Here is a 19,112-nt window from a genome sequence, read left to right as displayed (position 1 = left end):
ACTTGTTTCTAAGTCATTGCCCATATTGTGTATACAAAGTGCTTGTGTGTGCCTTGTCCCAGGGTTCAACCTCGCCCCTGATTATAGTCCGTTCTTTCCTCTTTCTTCCAGTTTCCCCACCTTCTCATGGACCCAGTTTCCAGATGAGTAGAAAGAAGTTAAGGGCAGTTTCATGTCGTTATTGGCATGGAGAAGACTTGAGCTTGCCTGTTAAACTAGGCAGAAGGTGAAATTAGAAAAGTGCTAAGTAATGCAGAGACAAGAAGTGCTAAAGGTTCTCTCCTGTTTTTGTTCTCATTGAAACTTGATTGGAGGTCTGTTTTTCAGTCACTCAGCAGTGTTTGACTCTTGGCGGCTATTATGGACCTAATTTGTTTGATTTTAATTAGTATCTAACTGGAGATTCCATGGACACTTCAAATGATGGGAACAATATGAGTAAAGGCATGCACTTTGAGGAGAAGTGTGTACGACAGGCTAGGGCTAGAGCAGAAAAGGCAAGCGAGTCATCCTGGCACCACACTGGAAAGATGGGCAGTGTCTAGATTATGCAGAGCCTTGCAAGCTGTTTTATGGATTCAGTTTTAATCTCTGATAATGGAGTAATGTCAGCCGTTAAAGGATCTTAAGTGCTGCAGTGAAATCATCAGAATTCCAGTGTCTGAAGTTGATGCCAGCTGCAGTGTGGATGGAAGAGAATGCTGGAGGCAGTGGGACCCGCTGGGAGGCTGCCTAATCCGGGCAGTCGAAACAGGATGGGAGTCAAGGAGACTGAGGACAGGATACGGAGAGGTGGCATCGGCTGGACTTGGCACTGGATTTGGATATGGAGAAGGAAGAGTCCAAGAAAACCTTAACATGTCCAGCTTGGGTTACTGGTTGTGTCCCCAAGTAGAAGAGAGAAATAGAGAAGCAGGTTTGGGGCTAAGAATGTAAATTTCCTTTGGTACAGATTGTAATCCAAATGTTTATGGGAAAGCTAGCTGGTGACAGTATGGGGCAGGAGGTAAGATTATGAGGGAAGTATGGTCAGGGAAATGCCGAGCCGAACTGTGATGGGTGGTGTGTGTGTGCTAAATTGCTTCAGTCATGTCTGACTCTTTGTGACCCTATGGACTATAGCCCACCAGGCTCCTCTCTCCATGGGATTCTCCAGGTAAGAAGACTGGAGTGGGTTGCCATGCCCTCCTCCAGGAGATCTTCCTGACCCAGTGATTGAACCCTGGTCTACCTGCATTGGTGGGTGGGTTCTTTACCAGTAGCACCACCTGGGAAGCCCTGATAAGATGGTAGGGACTGGAAATTTCAGGTACAGGGAACAACAGAAAGACAGGAACCCGTGAGTCAGGTTTGGGAACTACTCGTTCTCAGAATGACCACAAAGGAACAAGGATAAGCAGCAGGATAGGACTTCAGCTTGAGGAAGGAGGCGTCCTTCCAGATTGCCCAGGGCCCCTGTGATAAACTGATGAATTTGAACTTCACCTTCAAATCTATGAAGGATAATTTCGATCAGAGAGAGGATGAGATTTATATTTTATAAAGAGAGTGTGGCAATGCAGGTACCGTGTTGTGGGTAGAATGGTGTTTGGTGCTTGGAAGGTATTTGGCGCTTAAAAGATGTCGTCTGTTAGGGCTGCACCATGACAGTTTATGCAGGACTCAGACGTGAAGTGAAAATTAATTGTATTTTCCATCGCTGATGGTAGTCTCCTTCCACGCACACAGCAGCAAAACGAAAACTAATGGCAATTCTGATAACAACAACCAAAGTCCTTAAACACCTCTATTTGTATTTCAAAGTAATAATCCCTTAGGTAAACAGGTGGTCCTTTCAGGATGTAATCCCTAATATTTCTGGATGCCCTGGAACTCCTTTGCTCACCCTTCTTCCTGGGTGATCTAAGTGCCCTGGGGGACTCATTCATGTACCATCCTGACCTTGGGGGTGGCCTGGGGATAGGTGTAGCTGTTCCATCTGTGGTATACAAACTGTGCCGGGTGTTGTCTATGGCTCACGTGGATGTGTCCTCATCTTCTTGGGTTGCTGTGAACCCAGCCTGGTAGCTGGCACATACATGTTCGGCTGGTCCTGTCTGGTCCAGTCCAGTACCACGCTTGTCCTTATTCTTCAAGGCCTTGGTCTCTACAGTGCTCTCCAGGCTCAAGCGACCCACTTGTGCCTTCCTCGTTTTCACAAAAGGCCCTTACCTAGTTTATCAAGTTTCTCAACACCTTTGCGTCCCCACTGAAGACCCAGGAGTTCTTAGCTGCCTTCTCTCTTCCATACTGGGATGAGTTTTCATGCTTGAAGAAGACTTTTGTATATAGAAAGGAATTCACACATTCACTTCTGTTTTCATAAGTAGTTGTTTAGGCCAAAGCTTAAAAAGTCAATTTACAGAACTTCTTTCACTTATAAATCTGGTTATTTTTCCCAAATAAAAAAAATTACTTTCACTTATTTGTTTAATCAATTGAATTTTCTTTAAACATTAACTCCATTCAGTTAATCAAATTCCTTTAGTCATTTTAAATTATGATTATAAGTCTGTGATTTCAAGATGTAGTAAAGGTTTTAAATATCTCTAAAAAATTGATGAAGCATATGTAGAACAACCCAATGATTATAAAATACATTACTTCGTTGGTCCTCAAACTTTAAATGTTAACAGTGAAAGTCTCTGATTTCTTCATTCACATCTTCACATTTTACATTATTGTAAAATATAACCCATATATATTTCCTTACTAAATATATTTCTGTATATTCGTGGAGTTATATGATCTTACCAAATTCCAAGAGAAAGAATACCAGGTAAGGTTACTAGTCCTTGATTATTGACCATTCAATTTTATATATATATATATATATATATACACTTTTTTACATATATATTTTTCAGATTCTTTTCCATTATAAATTATTACAAGATATTAAATACAGTTCCCTGTACTATACAACCCCCTCCAGTATTCTTGCCTGGAAAATTCCATGGACAGAGGAGCCTGGCAGGTTACAGTCTATAGGGCCGTAAAGAGTTGGACATGACCGAGCAACTGAGCACTATACAGTAGATCCTTATTGTTTGTCTATTTTATATGTAATTTGTGTGTCTGTTAATCTCAAACTCCTGATTTATCCCTTCCTTCCATCTTCCCCTTTGGTAACCACATTTGTTTTCTATGTCTGTTTTTTTTTTTTTTAATTTTTTTTTATTTTTTTTATTAGTTGGAGGCTAATTACTTCACAACATTTCAGTGGGTTTTGTCACACATTGATATGAATCAGCCATAGATTTACACGTATTCCCCATCCCGATCCCCCCTCCCACCTCCCTCTCCACCCAATTCCTCTGGGTCTTCCCAGTGCACCAGGCCGGAGCACTTGTCTCATGCATCCCACCTGGGCTGGTGATCTGTTTCACCATAGATAGTATACATGCTGTTCTTTCAAAACATCCCACCCTCACCTTCTCCCACAGAGTTCAAAAGTCTGTTCTGTATTTCTATGTCTCTTTTTCTGTTTTGCATATAGGGTTATCATTACCATCTTTCTAAATTCCATATATATGTGTTAGTATGCTGTTTTTGTTTTCTAATAGGTGCATTTGTGTCATTTTTTTAGATTTCACATGTAAGTGACATCATATAATTGTCTTTCTCTGTCTAACCTATTTCACTTAGTGTGAGAATCTCTAGGTCCATCTATGTTAGTGCAAATGGAATTATTTCATTCTTTTTTATGACTAAGACCATTTAATGATTTTGGTTAAGGGAATGACCTCCTTCCATGTTCTAAAGGGATTCAAATCTCATGTCCAGAACCTTGGTGAGATGGTTGGTAGACCAAGATTCCTCTTCTACCACATGGCTGGCTTGGGATTTTTAAATGATGACTAGATTCAAAGAGTAACCCTTCTTAGAGGATAAGCTCCAAGGTGCAAGCTGAATTCAAGACTCTGCTTGCATCATCCTCACTAGTGCCCCGTTTGCCAAGCCCAGAATTATTATTATTTTTTTTGGAGATATGTGTTGAATTAGGGGGTACTTCCCAGCTGGGAAGTGGTGTTAGTGGTAAAGAACCTGCCTGCCAAAGCAGGAGATGCAGGAGATTCGGGTTCGATCCCTGGGTTGTGAAGATCCCCTGGAGGAGGGTGTGGTAACCCACTCCAGTATTCTTGCCTGGAGAATCCCATGGACAGAAGACCCTGGCGGGCTGCAGTCCATAAGTTTGCAAAGAGTTGGTCATGACTGAAGTGACTTAGCATGCACGTTGAATAGGGTTATAAAATTAATAGGCTACCATGATGACAGAAGCCAGCAGTGGATCAGAGGTAGACTAAGTAGAAAAGAGGGATAAAGACACTAATATCAGGCTGGTGAGTATGGGGAAACATAAACAAACACACAGACGCAGGAGTGAGCCTAGGGTATGGGTGACAGAAAAGAGGCTGGTGAGGAGTCGGGGAGGGGGAGATTTGTAGGCTGGTTCAACTAGATAGTCATGAAAAAACTTTCAGTTAACTTTCAACTATTTAGATTCTAATTATTCATGCTGTTTGTGTTTAGATCATGTTATTGTGTGAGCAAGAAAGCAGAAAGAAGAAATGAATGGAGATGAAAGTCAAATCAGTGGTGTTTACTGTTTGTGCGGAGAGACTGGAGTCATCCTTAATTTCTTTTTTTGCCTCAAACCCACATCCATTCTACAAATTCTGTTGGCTCTAGTTCCAAAATATGCCCTAAATTTGACTACATATCATCTCCTGATAAAACCCTGGTCTAGATTATCACCATTTCTCACCTGGACTATAGCAACAGCACCCTCATATGCCTCCCTGCCTCTGTCTCCTCTCTCTTGTTGTCCAGCCTACACGCAGTAGCCAGTGTGGCCTTTCTTACATATAAATCAGATCATGCCACTTTTCTGCTCAAAAACAAAATAGATGCAAGCCAACCAAAAAAAAAAAACAAAAAACTCCGCTGGTGGCTTCCTATCATACCTAGAATAAAATCCCAACTCTTTACCTACCTTATGATGCCCTGTGTTCCATAGCAGCCCTCTTCCTGTTCTTTCCTTCATGTTCTCTACCCTCCAGTTCTTTTTCCCTTTTTGTATGCCAAGCTGTTTCCTTTGAACTTGCTGTTTCTCCTGTGTGGACCATATGTCTCTCCCCTACCCACCCACCTCAAGACTGTACATGTCTATCACATTTTCATCATTTGTGTCTTAACTCAAGTGACTCCTCCTCAAGGAGGCTTTCCTTGACTGGCTAACATAGCACCCACCACTTCCCCCATGTCCTTCTTTACTAAATTTTACCTGAATTTTTTTTCTGCTTGTCAATAACCAATATGCACTCATGCACACATGCATGCATGCACACACGCATACGCAGGAGCAGGAAAATATCTATGTTTCTGCAGCATTTTTTATTTTAATCAAAATTATATGTGTGTGCATGTTCAGTTGCTAAGTCATGTCCAACTCTTCTCAATCCCATGGACTGTAGCCCACCAGGCTCCTCTGTCCATAGGATTTCCCAGGCAAGAATACTGGAGTGGGTTGCCATTGCCTTCTCCAGCAGATCTTACCAACCCACGAGGCTCAAACTCACGTCTCCTAGCTATCGTCCTAGAAATTCTCCTTATCATCAATACCAGGGACCAGAGACTTCTTGCTCCTATTTCACTTACTTATTTAATAGAGAACTCTGCTCCCAAATTTCAGTGCAACATACCCTCTATTAGCTTCCTGAGAAAGAATATTTGGAAAATAAATTTTTGAGACTTGATGTATCAGCAAATATTCTTAACTTAGCGTAAATGTTTTCAATTTTCCTATTGATATAAAATTTGTTAGGATATAAAAGTCTAGGTTGAGTTATTTTTCCTTAAGGGATTTGAAATATTTCTATATTACCTTCTAGAAATACATGTTCCAATTAAGAAATTTGAATTCATGATCCATGCTTTGCATTTGACCTATTTTTTTCTCTCTAGAAGATTTTAGGGGATACCCTTTTTCCTAGTGTTTTGAAAGTTTTCAGTAATTTCTGTTGGTGTGTGTTTTTTTCCAGTTGTTTGGTTTTGTATACATTGAACTCTAAAAACTGATGTCCCTGGGAATATTTTAGAATTATTTATTTAAATTTTATCCTTGGATGTTGGACCACTAGGTCTTCTTACAGCTCTTCATTTTATTATGTTTTCTGTTCTCTCTTATTTTCTGTCTTGTACTGTATTCTCTGGGAAAGTTTCTCAATTTTATTTTCAAACTTCATTGAATTACACACTTCTGTTATTCTACTTTTTATTTCTAAAGGCTCTTTTTGTAGTTGGATGTTCCTTTTTAAAAAAAAATCGTTATTACTATTTTCATATTTTGTTTTATGGTAGCAGTATCTTATTTCTCAGGGGAGTATCAGTTTAGTGAGAGTTTGGTTTGGTTTTGCTTGCTTTTGCCTCATCACTCTCGTGCTTTCCTGTTCATTTGGTTTCTACCTTTCTTGGTAGAGGCCTTCATCAGACAGATAATCCACGGTGATGAGTGTAAGTTGGGTTGCTCTTTAGTGGGCTTCCCTGATCGCTCAGCTATCAGCTTCCCTGATAGCGGAGAAGGGGTAGGCTACCCACACCAGTATTCTAGGGCTTCCCCTGTGGCTCAGCTGGTAAAGAATCTGCCTGCAATGTGGGGGACCTGGGTTCGATCCCTGGGTTGGGAAGATCCCCTGGAGAAGGAAAAGGGGCACATTCCAGTATTCTGGTCTAGAGGTCACAAAGAGTCGGACACGACTGAGCGACTTGCATTTTCACTGAGTGTTTCACACTGCCAGCACTAGATTCGGCTTTCTCAGATCTGTTAAGTCAGTTAGCAGTCAGCAGTGTTCTGCCTGTTTTTTCGCTAATGACATATGTACTGTCTTCTTACTACCTGCTCTCTTTGTTCTTTGGGATTTATGCTTTAAAAAAAAATCTATTTACTGTTGCTCTAGTGGGGCTCACAGAGAAAGGGAAGAAATAAATGCTTTAGTCACCTTTTAATTTATTTAGTCTCTTTTAGGCATCCATGATAAGTGGGAATGCTGTCTGTCTTGTTTACTGCTTCATTTCCCAGTGCCCACAGTCCCTGGCAGATACTAAATGCATGAAAAATATTTGCTGAATGGCTGACTGGCTTGCTAACTAGCTTCATTAATTAGACTTCTAAATAACCTAAAAGCTGAAAATCTTTTAAATGACAGCATTATGGATACATCTACAATGAGATATCTCTGAAAAGCAGAAGATACAGGCTTACTTTAAAGATGTGTATCTTTAAACTTTTTAAAAATTATTTTTTTTTGTCTTTCTTGGTTAAGAAATTTTTTGAAAAAAAAAAAAAATGTTTTCCTTCATTTTTTGGCCATGCCTCAAGGTATTTGGGATCTTAGTTCCCCCCACCAGGGACCGAACTCGTGCCCCCTGCAGTGGAAGCACAGAGTTGTAACCACTGGACTGCAGGGAGGTCTGGTTAAGAAATTAAAAGGGAAATATAAACTGATGTTAGAGTAACAGCATTTCAGGAGGAATATGATGGATGTAACTTAAATACAGTGTATGAAAGCTTTTTAAAAAGTGAACCTGAATTTTTTATGCCATTTTCCTGTCCCACATAAACACATACACCAGGTGAATACAGTGATTTCAGGTCTATTCTAATTTCCTAGTTTCTTTACAGTTTGGTTATTCCACAATATTAGGATGGCAAATTTCTAGCACATTTTCCATGGCTGAATTTTGTTCCACAAAATATTTTAAGTATGTTTTGAACAGGAGAATGAAATTAACTCCCTTAAGATGATAATCCCCACCCAGTCTAACTTTAAGAGTTGCCAGTGGAGGCAACTATAACACATGTAAGGAAAATAAAGGGGCTCCCCTGGTGACTGAGTGGCAAAGAATCTGGTTGCTAATGCAGGAGATGTAAGTCCAGTCCTTGGATTAGGAAGATCCCCTGGAGAAGGAGATGACAGCCCACTCCAATACTGTTGCCTGGGAAATCCATGCATGGGTAGAGAAGCCTGGTGGGCTACAGCCCATGGGCTCGCAAAGAGTTGGACATGACTTAGAGACTAAAGAACAACAACAACAAGGAAAATAAAGGAAAACAGAAGCTAGGGAAATTATTTTTCTTTCACAAAGCCCCGGCCATAATCTCTCAAGTATGCCTGTATTAATTAATTTGAGTAACAGTTACTGAGTACAGATTATGTGTACCAAGCTGTGCTAAAACTGGAAACAATCATGACCCTTCTAGGTACTCATTCTATACTTGTTTAAACTGATTTGAAATTCCGTTTTTAAAAGTAATTTAATTAATTTATTTTGAAAATTTATTTATTTTTTGGCTGTGCTGTGTGTGGGGGGGGTGGGGGGGGGGCGCTCAGTTGTGTCTGACTCTTTGAGACCTTGTGGACTGTAGCTGCCAGCTTCCTCTGTCCATGAAATTTTCCAGGCAAGAATACTGGAGTGGCTTGCCATTTCCTTCTTCAGGGGATCTTCTCAACTCAGGGATCAAACCCACATCTCCTGTGTTTCCTGCATTGGCAGGCAGATTTTTACCACTGAGTCACCTGGAAAGTTTTTAGTTCCTTGACCAGGAATCAAACCCATGTCCTCTGCATTGGAAGCAAGAAGTCTTAACCACTGGATGACAAGGGAAGTCCCTAAAATTTAGTCTTCTATTGCTATTTTACTATCCATGAGAGCTTTTCCATAGCTATAAACACTTTTATCCCCATGCCATTTTGGAAAGGTGTGAAACCTTTTTGCATCATTTTTATTGTTTAGCCTATTTACAGATTATAAGTTGAGAGTATGCATAATACAACCACAAAGGGCACAGAAAAAAACCTGTGCTACAGCTAGAATTAAAACTTGAATCTGTTGTGCATTTGTTTCAGTCTAGTAGGTGGTACCATCTTAATTGTAGATAGATTTTAATAATTCTACACATTTAAGGAAAAAGCATTTAAACCTTGAGCAGTAATAGACATACAATCCAAAACGACAGAAAGATAGGGGAAGGAAATCAAGGTTATCATATGTTCCTTCCCAAAGGTCTTCAAGTGAAATATCTCATTTAAAACATCTATTTTCAAATCTAGATCATTCATTGGTTAGTAATAGGTATGATTTTGGGAAGCTGTAAATAGAAAGCTTAGAGATGTAGATTCCTTCTTTTAAATAGTCTTCAGCAATTAATCATCAGTCAGTTCAGTCATGTCAGACTCTTTGCAACCCCCATGGATTACAGCACACCAGGCCTCCCTGTCCCTCACCAACTCCCAGAGCTTACTCAAACTCATGTTCATTGAGTCAATGATGCCATCCAACCATCTCATCCTCTGTCGTCCCCTTCTCCTCCCGTCTTCAGTCTTTCCCAGCATCAGGGTCTTTTCCAGTGAGTCAATTCTTCACATCAGGTGGCCAAAGAATTGGAGTTTCAACTTCAGCATCAGTCCTTCCAATGAACATTCAGGACTGATTTCCTTTAGGATTGACTGGTTGGATCTCCTTGCAGTCCAAGGGACTCTCAAGAGTCTTCTCCAGTGCCACAGTTCAAAAACATCAATTCTTCGGTGCTCAGCTTTCTTTATGGTTCAACTCTCACATCCATATGTGACTACTAGAAAAACCACAGCTTTGACTAGATGGACCTTTGTTGGCCAAGTAATGTCTCTGCTTTTTAATATGCTATCTAGGTTGGCCATAGCTTTTCTTCCAAGGAGCCTCTTTTAATTTCACGGCTGCAGTCACCATCTGCAGTGATTTTGGAGCCCCCCAAAGTAAAGTCCCTCACTGTTTCCATTATTTCCCCATCTATTTGCCATGAAGTGATGGGACCAGATGTCATGATCTTAGTTTTCGGAATGTAATCCAAGTCTGTGCCCTGACCAGTAATGCTGAAGAAGCTGAGGTTGAAGGGTTCTATGAAGACCTACAAGGCCTTCTAGAACTAACACCCAAAAAAGATATCCTTTTCATTATAGTGGACTGGAATACAAAAGTAGAAAGTCAAGAGATACCTGGAATAACAGGCAAATTTGGCATTGGAGTACAATTAATCATGAATTAATGTATTTGTGGAGAGATAAGTCATTCTTTTTTTATTTTTAAATTGATCAAATGCCATGCCTCCCAAAAGAGATGAGCATACAATTAACTGTTCTATAAATTTAAAACATATGAAATTTGCACACGTAAAAATGCTATCCTTTTTTCTTCTTTAGAATGTCAAAGTCATGGACCCTCATTCTTTTCAAAAGACCTAGGATGGAGCTGACTTTCTAATTATTGTCTCGAGTAACTTCTTTCTTGTTTTCCACTTTTTGTCCAAGTTCTCCTGCGCCTCCTCCATAGCCGTCTCAAGCCACGTGGCGTTGGTGGGGATGAGCAGTCCTCTCAGGCAAGGACAGGAAGAAAAGTGAACAGTTCTCCCAGGAGGCCAGAGCTAATGGGGGTTTTGCGGATCTTTCAGCAGGGGCTGTCGATGCTAACCACGCGGTAGAGAGCTCCTCTACTGGCTCTCTGACCTCTTGGTTAACTATTTGTTTTTCCTCGTATTGATTAAAAAAACAAGACACCAGCCTGTAACTCCCTATCAACTGGGGCATTGTTTTTTAAGAATCATACACATTTAAAATATATGATTTCAAGAAAAAAACCCTGACTCTGGATTTGGTTTTACTTTGTAATTCAGGTAAACCAAATCATTGGTGATATGAAAACAGAAGCCCTGAGAGGAGCGGCCGAGGTTTCCAGACTTCCGTTTTTTAAACGAATATGAACTACACATGTAAAGAATCACTCTAATAGTCCCAATATTAGGCTGTCTGAAATAAGAATTCTTATTAATTATGAGCATCTAAAGACTAAAATACTTGAAGCTTTATTTACCTTTTGGCCAAAGCAAGGTACTCTCACTATTCAAACAGACCGAAGCCATTGTTTTCCTTAGCATGTAAGGCAGAGACTAGTTTTTCCTTAATCTATAGCATTCTCAAGTAAGATTCAAAGAGCCAGGGCAACTTGATCGCCTGCAAGTATGAATCTTTACAGTAGAGCGAAACCTCCAGATTGTATACCTATTGACATGGCTTAATAAAAACATGTAGAAGAATGCTGCTTCTGGTTGTGTTTCCAATAGCAATGTGATTGCAGCACCCTGTGGATTGAGTTACCGATCCTTTGAATTCTGACCTTCTGTCTAAAACAGCTTTAGAGGTTATTCTTTTTTTTTTTCTTTTCCGATTTGGGAGACTAGAGGGGGGAACAGTTAATGCTGTTTGCAGGAAAAAAAATTTTTTCTATAGGTTATTAGATTTGGGGTTTTTTATTTGTCCCTTTCTGGCAAATCCTTTGTAACAATAAGAAAGCCTCTTGATTCTGAGTGCTTAAACCACACCTCAAAATACCTAAGGAGAATTGGAGTGCATTTTGAATGTAATTATTTCCCTGATGAATAAATCAAATGTTTATGATCGTTATGAAGATCAAAGCACTGTAACATTGGATAAATGAAATTAAGGAATACAAAAAGGAAGACATTGATAGAACTGCCCATACTAAGATCAGACCCTTAGCTGCTATTTTTATTATAAAGAAAAAGGTGGGAATATTTATAATCCTGCTTTAGGAAGATAGTTCACATTTTTTGGTAAATAATGAGAAAAAAATATCTCTCCTGATTGGCAATTTCACGTTTAAGGATTCATCACATTTTTGCCCCTATTGACTAACGTATGTGTGTGTGTGCGTGCTAATTCAGTCCTGTCCGTCTCTGCAACCCTAAGGACTGTAGCCCACCAGGCTCCTCTGTCCATGGGATTCTCCAGACAAGAATACTGGAGTGGGTTGCCATGCCCTTCTCTAGGGATCTTCCTGACCCAGGGATCGAACCTGCGTCTTTTACAGCTCCTGCATTGGCAGGTGGGTTCTTTATCCCTAGCCCCTCCCCCCGGGAAGCCCATTTACTGTATATACTTTATTTTTGAACCAGCACACTAACTTGCAGTATGTGTTTGTAAATAATCAGATATTGTATAGTGATGATGTCTGTTCTATACTGAATATACCATTTCCAATATATCACACACCTTTCTAGATTTATTAACTTTATTAGATGTCACCTTGCTCCAGAATGATGGTACAGCTAGGACACAATGATGTTCTAGTGCTCAATCTGCTGTTTAGTGGTAACTTTGATGGTGCTAGAGAAAGGAGGCAGATTCTAGAACAAATAGTGGGAGACCAGGCTGGGGAAGGGGGGGCAGAGAACATATTTAAAAAAACAAAACAAAACAGGATTCATACAGATCAGCTGTTATGTTATGTGTTAAAATGAATGAAGAATGTATATAAAATGCCTGGCTTGCTGCCTGGCATGTAGTAAGCACTCAATAAGCGCTAATTCCCTTCATTCTTCTGTGAGACAGTCAGCATTTCCAAAGAATTTAAAAACTGTGAACTCAGCTGTCATGAAACCTGGAAAACACAGAGAAAATTTCCAGATCCTCTTAAAGGTATTGGGAGGTGCTGACAAGATTGGTTTTGCCCATGGCTTAGAGGAAAAAAAGTGGAAGAGACAACCTGGGTTTTCCAGGTTGCTTCATGTCAACAGAAATCCATTTTATAATGTGAGAAAGCAAAAGAGTTATTGCTCAGATTAAGCATATGCTTCCAAGACCAATTATTTACGTATTTTTGGCAGAAGGAAGAAAAAGTAACTGCCATTTTGCCAAATCAATTGATTTTAAACTAGAAAACCCAGTATGTCTTTTCTTCCTTTTAGATGAAGTACCTCTAGCATCCTGTTCTCTCATCTTAAAAACCTAATGCTGCCCTGTTATCATTATCAGTTTCAAGAAGTACTGCTCAAACTTTCTAATTAAGAATAATAATTTTTTAAAAAAACATCCTCTAGGCAGTCATTACCACATAAGATAGCAAGTTTCTCACCCTACATAAATAAATGGTTATTATTCTTATGTAATAACCAATGTACTTATTAGGGGGCCAGGAAATAGGTTATATTTCCATATTGTGTTGGTATAAAGACTCTAATTTTTATTACAATAATTTTCCATGGTGCAGTGATTAGTTAGTAATTGCCTCCTTAAATTCACTGTTAAAAGCTATTCATATTGGAGTTTGAATGGGAAACATTTAGCAAAATACTGGTAGACATTCAGTTTGGCAGATTTAATATCATTCTTAAAATAAATAGAGGATGTTTTACTTGGTTGTGTTTCAGCCGAAGACTACTGGGAGCAGGGCCCTCAGTGCAGGTCTCGTGCCAGCGGGGAAAGAGTCGGTCATGGAAGTGACCACTCCGCATGCCAGCAAGGATGGTCATGTCAGCCATCCAGACAATGTTCCAAAGGTTCTGTTAAAAGCCAGAAATGTGGAGCCATGGCATGGACCATGAGAAAAAGAGTTATCTGGAAGCAGAAGCTCTGGAAGTACCAAATATTATGGAATATTTGCTGTTCTACTTTGAACAGTTTCAATCACAAAATGTTGACTGTTTCCAGGTATTATTGATTTTAAGAATGTGGAAGAAATGATAACTAGGATAACACTTTTGAAGAAAAAGCATTGATCTTTAAGTGTTTATTATGTAACTTTCTGTACCGTTATTGTTGAATAAGAATCTTCATAAAATAAGAATGATAGAAACAGAGAGGTAAAAGATGCTTGGCATCAAACTTGGAAATCACATGCATGGTTAATTCTAAAATGATTTAAAAGTAAACACAAATAGAAGAAAAAATAATTTGAGCTTATCTTGTGTTGAAAACTGCAGAACTACTCAAGAACTTTATTATCATTACTGGAATGGAAAAAGGGAAGGGAAGATGTTTTTAGCTTTTTTGCTTTCTCACTGTTTGTTATATTTAATTGGATTAATCAACTGTTACATTTATGTAGTTTTAGAAAAGTCCCAACTTAACTTTTCAATTGTTCTAATGGTCCCTTACATTTTTTCTTTTTAAATCAGGCACATTTGCTTATTCTTGTAATCATGCTTTTATTTAATCTTCTCTGTTCATTGAACAGCACTAACAGCTTCTGTCAACATTTCAGACTTCTATGTAACCAAGCAAATATCTATATAACAAGAAAACAGTTTGCTCTGTATCACTATGATAAAGCTTGTTTGGAGATTTATTAAAGGTATCATCCTTATGAGGATATTCAAACATTTTGTTACAACTGGCTTTTCCAAATGTTTTCCTTTTCCAGATGAAATTTATTTTTTAGTGGGGTAAAGTCATATTAGAAATTTTTTTACTCCTATTCATAGTGTTTATGTGTTGACATTTTTCTAGGAAATGTCAGATAGGAGGTTTTCTACTATTATCTATCTGTCTTTACTAATAGTGGGTTTTCAGCAAATTTTCCTAAGTTCTGTTGTAATGGGTATGATTTTGTTTCGGGAACACCTTGGTCCTTAAAGTATATGGTTAAGTCACGAAATTATAGTTGTGAAAATTTAGAAATAGGAAGTTAACAGTATATTACCAACTAGATCTTCTTAGTAATGACTAACATTTTGGCTATTTATCAGAGGATAACTTATTTTGGTGAGAGTTGTATTTATTATATATTTGATATTCAGAAGTAGTAACCAGCCAAAATTTATGGATAAGCATGTAATTGTTTCTAGGCCATCTATCTGATTTTGCTTTAGGAAAAGGAAAGCATTTAAAAGTGGCATACACTTTTGAAGAGTAAAAAAAAAAATAAGTCGTATACATGCATATTTTTTGTAGCCAATGACTGTTCTTTGTTATATAACTATGCAGCATGACCAATATCATATCAATTAGTGCTCACATTACAGTCATCATGCTTTTCACTGTTTTCTTCATAATGACATGCATCATTTTAAAATGATTCATTTGGTTATACAAATAAAAATAATTGAGTTTCAATATAATATAAAAACTAATGTGATATGATAAATTTGATTACTATGTAGGCAGTTATATATAAAAGTCAGATACTTTACATGATATTCCTGATGACTTCATAGTTTGTCTTCTGGATTTGCCAGTATAATCTTTCATGGATCAGAAAAATAATATTTTATCTTTTTATAGCTAAAATAATTTTTAAACCATGGGAAGCATGGGCACAATAGCTTAATGTAAAGTTTCAAACACAGTTGAATTCTCCAACCAGCACCTCAAATTTTGTATTTTATGGAGCTTAGAAATAAATATGCTGGCAAAAGCAGTTACTGTGCGGGTGTTTGCTATCATAGATTGAATTGACGTATCATTATATTTTATCTCACGGCACTAGAGACCTCCATTACAGGCTGTATTTTATTTTCTGCACATATACTTTAGTATATTGAATAACCAATACTTCTGGTCTAAGAAAGTTCTGTAGGTGGTAACATAATTCTGTTTAGCTGCATGAACAGATCCAATAGCAATCAACTGATTTTTGACCTGGTTTCCCAAATATGGTAGATGGCTAGCCCAGGTTTCCTTGTTGGTACCATACGAAATGAAATCCTAGGTGAGTTTGCAGTTTAAGCTGTCTCTTAGGTTTGACAGAATGTTCTCTTCTGAGGAATTTACATTGGCACCCTTTTTGGGGGGAGATGGGGGGAAAGTCTATATTGAATTTTGGTCATTAGAAGCTTTTTGTTTTGTTTGCATCAGAATCGGTAAGGTAAAATTGTGTCTATTTGTTTTACGAGTTGATGATCTGAAATATATTATAAAATAATTTAAGAAGTTACTGTGATTTTAAAAATGTTTTTTCATACCAAGGCAGGAGCCTTAATGAAGAAGATGCTTATTATTAATAATAAAAAGACTAGACCCACAGAATAGTATTATTGGCAGATACTTTGAAGGAAAATCCAAAGGGTATAAAGATTCCATTTTAGAGTACAAAATTGGTTATGGTGAGTGAGTAGTATAAAAAATAAACACTTATATTTTAATTATGGTACAGGGCTGGCAAATATAATAATTAGCCATGTAAGTGATGCCTTCTTTAAATATCTGAAATCAATATAATGGTTAAGTCATTGATCTAATAACTGAAGTCATTTATTTGCCTAAAACATGATGGTAAGTAAATATTTTAATCTTTAATTTAGTTGTAATCTGAATAGCTCAGCTACCCAGGTGAGCATTATAGACTAGCATGCATAGATTGAATTTAGTTAGAATTCTTCTTAAAAAGAACAGACTGTAAAGAAAAGAATTCTAGATAAAATAAATCTTTTCCCCCCAAATCATTTTAAAATATCAACACTGAAATAGTATCTGGTTCATATCCAAAAAAAAAAATTGCTCCCGTAAAACTTGCCATTCTAGAAATCACTGCAGAGCTAACATCCAGGCTTTCATTGTTAAACTGATATTGATGGCTTACACGTTTGCTTTTTCTCTCCCTTTGCTTATTTAAAATGGAAATAGCCATGCTAGTTTTCATTTACCCCCAAACCTGTTGGTTGTTACATTCAGGGAATTTTTTTTTTTTTTTTTTAAAGCACCGATTCCCTAAGTTTCAGGGCTTGAAAACAAGTTTTGGGAAACTATGAAAGATAACGTGAAACGACTCCCCAAAGCTCGTAATTGGTAGCTGCTGTAGCAAGAGACGTGTGTTGACAGTGTCTCCTGATTCTCACACAGCTGTTTATTCAGATAGCATGGGGCGCGTTCATTTACATAATAAATTTTTTGGGAGCAGCAAAGTTGAGTCAGAGAGAGCAGGGCTCCTCTCAATTGTTGCATTTAAACCAATAAGGTTAGGACAAGAGAATAGCTGTGGTTTGCGTTGCAAAAACAAAAAAAGCCCCGAGGCTCCACGGGCAGACCTACAAGGCTGCGCAAACAAACCGAGAGATGAGATGGTGCTGTTTCTTTGTCTGGGCTTCTCAGATGCTATCAGCTGCTGCCGTTTAGAGAACGAAAGAGCGCGGGGCTCAAGGCGCTGGCTAAACAGACCGGTGGGAGCTGATGGCTCCGAGTTTGGGGCGAGGTAGAAACTCTCCAGTGCCACTTCCGACTCGGAGCCTTCCTGTTGCCGTCCGGTGTGGCGGTTTTCTCGCTGGGGCCAGCGTGTGCGCTCAGTCGCTCGGCAGCCCGAGTCTGCAGCAGCGCCCAGGCGGCGGTCCCCGCGGCCCGGCTTCCCCCGGCGGACGCGCTCCGCTTCCAACAGCGCCGGGCTCCGCCGGGAGCCCCTAAGACCCTCCCGCGTCCTCCTCCAGGAGCAAAAACTATGTCTGGAATGGAGGTTTGCTAAACCAGAAAATTCGAAGGAGCCCAGGAAACTGGTGGACGCGGCAGATGTAAAGCGCTGTAAGTACAAGCTGACTGTTTGAAAAATTGTACTGCGTGACACCAGCTGTCCTGTGGGCAAAGCCCAAGATAACAAGAGCGCTTTGAGTTATTGTTTTGATTTGTTTTAAAAGAAAAACATTAGGGCGTGGGGAAGATTATGACACTTTGTGCCCAGTGCTTTATGGGCCAGTGGGCTCCATCATAAAAGTACAAGTTCTTAACCCCCAAATTAGCTGAGCGATTAGAATCATTAAGAGGTAATTAGAAATTAATTGTTAACAATGACTTGTTGCCGTATATCTAAAAAAAAGTTTCTTGCAGGGCTATACTCTTGTAAAGGGATCACTTCATATCTCTCTTCTGCACAAACCTCAACTATTACTATGTGATATTGATGAAAGCGGTATCTGTCTATATCCATTTTAACACAGAGATAGCTTTTCCTACACATTTTGGTTGGATTGGAGAAAAGGAAGAAGGAATTAACATTTTCAAAGGACAACAGATAACAAAAGTAAATTGAAATCCCTTTTTAAGGAAGGAAATTCTTTTGTTTCAATACACAAATTTCCCAAACATATTAAATGGGCTCATCTTCAAAAGGTGAAATAATAAACATTTGCCAAATTAAGATATTTCTCGCTTATTGACACTTAATAGGACTTGAATGGACCTGGAAATTAAAAACAAGGTTCTTCAACTTTTGAATTACCACTTAAAATATTTGTCATTCAAAATGAGTGTATGAATTGCTAATGACTCATGGGCTTATATTTCTTGGGAGGAGTTTTTGAAACATTTAAGCACAGCTTTTGCAGGAATCCCATAAATTCAGAGCTGTCACTGAATGTAGGCAAGCGTTTTTATGTTTCATTTCTTAAAATGACAAGGGTACAAAAAGTCTCTAGTTAAGGATACAGTGTAGTTTTATAGTCTGGGGATTGTTTTTTTAATGTGTCTTTTCAGAGTAGGTTTTACTTTAGGTGTGTGCGAGTTTTTTTGCTCACGGTTTGGGATTTGAAGATATGCACACAAGAAAAGTCATGCTTTTCTGCATTATCAAATATTTGATATTTGACTTTCTCGCAGCTTGAGTTCTCCTAAGGCCCAAAGTGTTCAGTAAGTGAGCAAACAGCCATGGATTTTCAATCCTGAAAATTCTTCGCGGTGACAGAGCAGCCTAATTGAGCCAGTCTTCAGTTTTAGAACAACTGTTCAGTTTTAGAATGGTAAAGGGAAGTCAACTGCTCTGGGTGTTTGATAGACATAATAAATGATTTTCTCAAAGTTTCCTCTTATATTTGGAAATTTATTTTGTAAAGAATATCTTTCAAAAAAAACTCACTTGCAGCGAGAATAAACCCCTTCTTCCATTTAATCAGTCATCAAAGTATTATTGCTACATTCAACATCTTAAATGCTAATTTTAAACACAATCCTTGAAGTCTATAGGTAGAATCAGTCTTTTAAATATGTACTTGTTTTTGTTTTCCTAGGAACTCTATTTTGGCCTTTTCTTTAAACGAAATACTTTAAAAAGTGATACAGTATATACTAGAAATCAGGACTTTTAAAGCATTCATTTTATGGAGTCTTTGATAAAGAATGAGATAAGTATTAACATTGAAAAGACATCTATCTGCCTTTTCTGAAAGTTCATTTCAATTTTAGGTTTAGACTTTTATTACATCATTGACACCATGGTAGGAAATATTGATTGAGGAACATTGTAGTAAGAATATATTCTGATTT

General features: G+C 38.4%; 1 protein-coding gene across 2 annotated transcripts in view; it reads left to right on the top strand.

Moving 5' to 3' along the window:
• The first annotated feature begins 16,955 nt into the window (after positions 1 to 16,955).
• EYA1 (EYA transcriptional coactivator and phosphatase 1) overlaps positions 16,956 to 19,112 on the top strand; it is a 181,010-nt gene continuing 178,853 nt past the window's right edge. The window contains exon 1 of one of the 2 annotated variants that reach the window (XM_043880350.1): positions 16,956 to 17,378. The gene's annotated coding sequence lies outside the window, so the exon portion shown is untranslated. The remainder of the gene's footprint in view (positions 17,379 to 19,112) is intronic. The other variant, XM_043880348.1, reaches the window with a different exon arrangement.

The sequence above is a fragment of the Cervus elaphus genome, chromosome 21, assembly GCF_910594005.1.
Source record: "Cervus elaphus chromosome 21, mCerEla1.1, whole genome shotgun sequence".
NCBI classification, from domain to species: domain Eukaryota; kingdom Metazoa; phylum Chordata; class Mammalia; order Artiodactyla; family Cervidae; genus Cervus; species Cervus elaphus.
This window is presented reverse-complemented; position numbering and strand designations above follow the sequence as displayed.